Here is a 4,717-nt window from a genome sequence, read left to right as displayed (position 1 = left end):
GAATGTGTGTGTTGCATTATGAATTTGTCCACTTTCAAAGACTCTTGGGTCTATTTGAGCACTGATCAGGTAAACTGAAGAGCCTAAATCAGAGCACTGCAGCATTGAGATCACAATTGTGGCTTTGGTAGATTACAAACAAGAGTAAAGCAAGAAAAGATGAAGTCAAGAGTGATTTGGTCTTTCATCAATGTTCTCTTCACTTTAAGAGAATATCATGGTTGAGTGAAACCACCACACAAAGACTTGGAAACTGTGGTTTGAGAGAAATCTTCAAGTGGTGCCTTCTGGCAGGTAACAGTTGAAATGTGGCATCAAGAAACACCTTCTACAATCACAGCAGACTGCCCTGGCTTGTTTCTCCTGCACAGAACAGCATGAGAGGTGCAGGGATGGGTCAGGCAATTCATGAGCTCCAGGATCTGTCAGAGGATCTGAAGGCAAATGTGCAGCACAAGGTCAATGCCAAACTGTGAATCAGCAGATGCTTCTCCACCTGAGACTCCAAAAGCTTTTTAACACGTTCCATCTGCACTGCAAACACTGCATTTATTTCAATCCCATACCAGGAAAAAATGCAGGTAGGTAGCAAGGAGACATCCAAGGCTCTGTGTGTCTGTCAATAACCACATTTCCCTCTGAATCAAAGAGAACCATTAAAAGGAAGCAGCACATTCTTACAAGTTCTGCTTTGAGAGATGGAACAATTTCTAAAGAACCTAGAAATGTCATGTGGAGGTTACATCAGAGCTCCAGTATGGCCCCATATCTGACAGTTGGAAGATCCCAGGACAGCACAGAAAGGTTTTAGCAAAAATCTGGGGTGAAACAGCACTAGAACCAGGGCAGAGAGAAGAGAGAACTTCACTCCCCTCCTGCTAACAGTCTTAATTTCTTCTTCATAGTGGCACCACTACTTAATATACAGAAGAGCTGCTAGTTCAAGAGCCACTGGCCAGGCAAGCAAAGGTTTCATTTTAACTGCAGGGAGCAGAGTGCACAGAGCTGAGTTCATCTGTGTGTGCAAAGCAAAGACACCTTGAATTCTGCCCTGAGCTCAGAAGGCAAAGACCTGTTTACTTCTGTAAAAGACATGGACGTCTAAGTGCACTAATGCAGCCACGAGGAGGAAAGACCCTGCCCAACCAGAGGGATTTATTGTGTTTACTGTGCAGAAAACTGCCTAGAAAATGGAATTGAACTAAGATTTTGAACAGCTCACCAGGTTAGGGCAGTGGGGTCTCAGTGCAGACCAGACAGAACTATCACAGGAGTGTGAACCCCTAACTCTGCCCCAGTGGGCACCAAACTAAGCCACCACTGGATGCTTTGGGAAAATCCCATCCTGAAGTTTCCCCCTGAGTCTAAACTGAGCAGAGCCATGAGAAGCTTTCCAGGTAGATAAGAGGTCCCTGGGTAGTTTTTGGCTCATCTAAACAGGCACACAATTAATGCTCTGAAAAGGCTCAGTGCCCACCATGCCTGGCTTGGTCACTCACATTCCCTAAGAACAGGATGAGGAAAGAATTCCTTCATGTTCAAGTCAGGGCATCAGTGAGTAGGTTTGAGCCATGTTTTCCCCTAGAAAGACACAGTAATTCCACAATTCCCTTGTTTCATGGGTGACATGCAGGGCCCACACTCCTCTGTGAGCAGCTCCTCCTCCTCACTGCACGTCCTGGCTCTGCCCATTAGCTTTTCCTGCCTGGAGAATGCCCTAATTTTGCAATTGAACAAACAAAGCACCATGGCTTTGACCATCTGAGAGAGAAATCTGGTGCATGAAAAGCTGAAATGAGTATGTTGGAACATTCCAAGCATGGATGATCCTTCCCTGCCAGGAACAGGGAGAACTGCACAATTCCTTGTGCAGTGCAGAGCATTTCACTACAGAACAAAACTCCCAAACCACCAGCAACCAGTTGCACATGTAAACAGCAACAACTGGAGCCCAGAGACAGATAATTCACCCACCTTGAGTGGCATCTCCTGCAGCATGGTCCTCCAGGTTGGGGGTGGCTCCTACGCCTGCCTCTTCAGCTGCTCCCAGCCCAGGGGAAGAAGGGGAAAAACAGGATCAAAACAAGAGTTAAGTTTAACTGTGTTCCTGGAGAATGTATTTACCTCCCTGCTGAGGCTGCCCATCAGAATGGGCATGATCTCTGCTGTATCATGAGCAGGGCAGGATCAGACAAGAAATCAACCCACACCGACAATGGATCTGGGTAGGTCTATTCAGCCAGTGCTGTACCAGACCAGAGAAGTGTTTCATCCCAAATGGCAGGTTAGTACAAGCTCTTTCAGGCAGAAAACAGGCTGTTAAGGAGCAAGGAAAACTCGTGGATTTATATCCCTTTCTTCTATACCCACCTAGTCTTTCCGTAGCCATCAGCAGTGCCAGGAATCTCTCTTACCTGAGCTCACCTTCTTGGTGTCTCCTACCTACCTCACTGTAATGAGCCCTGCCAGGGCTGACCAGTAATTCCAGCCAATAAATCCTGAACTTCAGGAATACTGGCACATTACAGAAGCACAGTTTTCTTCCCAGTGATGATGCTTCGTCTCTCTCGGAATGTTTTCCATTTATTCTATGACTACTTTCAAACCAGCTTAAACCATTATATGTCACAGTTCTCCAGTCAAACTAGGACTTTTCCTGTTTTCTTCATATTTTTCCAAAGAGTTCAGGACACATTGCTTCTTCCTGGCTGCCTGGGATTGTCAGCTCTTGCACACCAGAGCCTGCACATCCTTCTAGCAGATAAGCCACTCCATGTCCCAGCCCAGGCCTCCACCAGCAGCCCAGGGACAGACAATTTGGCTGCCCAAGGGAGTTTGCTGTGGGTTTGTTCCAGTGTTTGGCATTGGCACAAGTTCTTTTCCACCCACTACCCTTGTCAGGTCCTGCCTGATGCTTCCAGAAAAAGCCACTGGCTACGGCACAGGGGACACGTACTCATGTTCCGCATACAGACCTGACCCTCCCAGCACCTCCTGCCCTCTCATCCACACACAGCACTGCTGCAGTCCCTGCTCTGCCTCTCAGAGGCTCCATCCTGCCCTGGAAAACCAGGCCCAGGTGCAGTGATTCCCCACAGGGCATTCAGGCTGAATTAGCCACTTCACTTGCTCTGCATTCTCCTTAGACGCACTGCTGCAGTGCCCTGGTTTTCACCTGCCACTCCAAAGACAACCCAGGGAGCTGCAGGACACACAGCAAGGTCCTGAGGTGCTCAGCAACAAGGGGCTGCTGGCAGAGGGGCTCCTGGCAGAGGAGCTCCTGGCACAGGGGCAGCGATGACCTGGATCCGTAGGTACACACTTAGCCTGGAGGTGGAAAGCAAAGCCACCACAGAGACACCAGACACAAAGATTCTCAGATGTGGAGCTGAGAAAGAGAAGAGAAGGCTGCAGGTTTCCCCCAGGATGGGGAAGGCAAGAGGATAACTAAGTGAGGAATTATTTCTGCAGGCAGTGAGAAGCAAGAAGGCGTCGTCAGGAGCAAAATGTGCCTGCAGAGGGTTCGTGGTGGTATCTTTAAGCACTAACCAGTCCAGCTCTCTGCTTAACCAGTCCAGCTCTCTGCTCTGTCTGCATCAAGAGATGGAACTGCACCTTGGTCTCCCTCACCTGTGGTTCCTTCTGGGATCTCCCCGTGCTGATCCACACCACCCTGATCCTCGTGGTCTCCTTCCTCCACTAAAGGTGCTGTGGCATCTGAAAAACAACGTACCTTTCACACAGCTGTTGAGTGGCAAAGCCCTGTGGAGGCCAGGACGTGCCTGAACAACTTTTAGCTCAGAAAAGCACTCAACACCCTCCCTTGAGCCAGTGGAGGGGACAACCAAGCACAAGAGAGCAAAGCCAGTGCCACAGGGCCACCACCAGCTGCCCCTCTGCCACACAATGTGCCACAGCACACTCCTGATGCTTCTCAAGGCTCTACCATGAACCCTGTCCAAAATCCCACAGCCAAAGGCACCCACTGGTGCCTGAGCCACATGCACAGCAATGCTACCTGCATGGGGACATTGCTGGATGTCCTGGAGCAGGACAGAACAGCTCCCTTCATAAACCATCCCAGCACTGAGGCTGCGACACACTCTGGGACAGATTCCTGACTCCATCTGCCAGAGGGATGTCTGCTCACCAGGACAGCCCCAATCCACCTAGAAAGTGGGACAATATCCCCTCCTGCACCAGCTAGGTTTTACATCCTGAGTTCTTGAGCCACTTCACAGTCAGTCAGCTCACACCTCTAGTGCGACAGGACTAGGACTGCTCAGCATCTCTGGCCACCTTCCCCTTCTTTTAGATCAATTTTGCAAGCTAATGCCTCTACCTGAAGTCTCCAAAGGCAGATCCTTGGCATTAAAGCACCAGAGGAACACAAGAAGTGCAGTTAATTAAAACAGTGAACAAGTCTCTAGACTTCAGAATGAGAGTCTTTCTACAAACATGGCATTCAAGTGACACTCTGGAGCAGCACAGACATCCACCTTCCCCTTCTTTTAGATCAATTTTGCAAGCTAATGCCTCTACCTGAAGTCTCCAAAGGCAGATCCTTGGCATTAAAGCACCAGAGGAACACAAGAAGTGCAGTTAATTAAAACAGTGAACAAGTCTCTAGACTTCAGAATGAGAGTCTTTCTACAAACATGGCATTCAAGTGACACTCTGGAGCAGCACAGACATGGCCTGAGTCCTCACGACCTTT

This window comes from Acanthisitta chloris, unplaced genomic scaffold, assembly GCF_000695815.1.
Source record: "Acanthisitta chloris isolate BGI_N310 unplaced genomic scaffold, ASM69581v1 scaffold36261, whole genome shotgun sequence".
NCBI lineage: Eukaryota > Metazoa > Chordata > Aves > Passeriformes > Acanthisittidae > Acanthisitta > Acanthisitta chloris.
Note: the sequence above shows the minus strand (reverse complement) of the source record.